This window comes from Kryptolebias marmoratus, linkage group LG21 (genome assembly GCF_001649575.2).
Source record: "Kryptolebias marmoratus isolate JLee-2015 linkage group LG21, ASM164957v2, whole genome shotgun sequence".
NCBI classification, from domain to species: domain Eukaryota; kingdom Metazoa; phylum Chordata; class Actinopteri; order Cyprinodontiformes; family Rivulidae; genus Kryptolebias; species Kryptolebias marmoratus.
This window is the reverse complement of record NC_051450.1, coordinates 15,807,865-15,809,216: the sequence shown is the minus strand read 5'-3', so window position 1 is coordinate 15,809,216 and position 1,352 is coordinate 15,807,865.

Genomic DNA, 1,352 nt, shown 5'->3' with positions numbered 1-1,352 from the left:
GACCTAGACCTTGACCTCGAGCTGGACCTGGACCTGGACCTGGACCTGGACCTAATTTCAGCCTCCAGCAGATTAAAGATAATTAAACAGTCGTCCTTTGAAATATTCTGAAGAATAGATGTAAAAATGTCCGTTTGGTCGGATTTAACCAATCAGAGAGGATTACTGTTTGCTCTGATTGTTTTCAGAGCTGACTGGAGCCGCTGTGGTCACTGTAAGCCGTAACGTGCTGAATCAATCACAGAACAGCCGTCTTTTTATAATTACCTAATTAAACGCAGCGCTGATATGGAACCACTTACGGTTCAAAATCAGTAATTATTGTACTAGTTTTCTCTTATAGTGCACCTTTTATTTAATTAACTCAACAAAAACTCCACTCAAACGGCTCCGAACTGTCTTAAAGTTGAAATAATAATAATATAGTTCAGATGTTTGAATGTATTGTCTCTGGCTGTGTGTATTTTCATACACAGCTGGAAACTGACACCTGACTGCAACTATACGCTCTTAATCTCTGTCAGATATATAATATATAAAGTGCCGAGTCTGAACTTCTGCGTTACACAAGGAGGAGGTTTGAGGAGTTTCTCGAGGAAAGCACGAACAGCTTATTAAAGCAAAACCAACAAAAAGAGCAGAGTCGAAAGGTTGAAGGGTTAATTAACTTTATTAACAATAACCGTAAAACAAACATTGTGACGTTGAAGATAGATTCCTGTGAATTAAAGCATTGCTCCGTTTTTGCGTCACTCGCTGGATAAACAGACGGTTACGTCCGTTTAAGAGATTCTGGTTTTGGCTTCACTTTGTCGCGAAGAGAAACTAAAACTTCTTTTCGATCCTCCAAGAACCCCCTTTTTATCTTCCAGGAGCCTCTCTGCCTAACGCTCGATCACTGTCCGGAAGTGCAAATTCTGGCTGTCGGAGCTGGTCCCTCCGTTGTCCCCGAGGTTTATTGGTTTTTCTGATGAAGACACACAAACAGCCCGGGGAGGACCGCTCGTGGCTACGTTGTTTCATTAGTCTCGTCCACGAAATGGAAATATGTACGCGTATAACATGATTAACTATTCATAGGATTTGTAATGGACTGTCAGAGTTTACGGCCCGAGCAGATCGTCTACTGGAGCCACAGAAGAAGTGAAGTTTGGCAATAAGACGACAGTTTTGAATATTGTTGGAGTTTATAATCAGATCTTTCTCGCATGTCCTGACCAGCAGCCGTCAGACGGCTTGAAGTCGTCCTGCGACACGGAAACATGTGGGGCAGGTGTCCAGGCCCCGAGTGCTGTTCAATATTCATGGCGCTGGTTAAATATTCATGACGCCGACACGCTGGGGGAACGTTT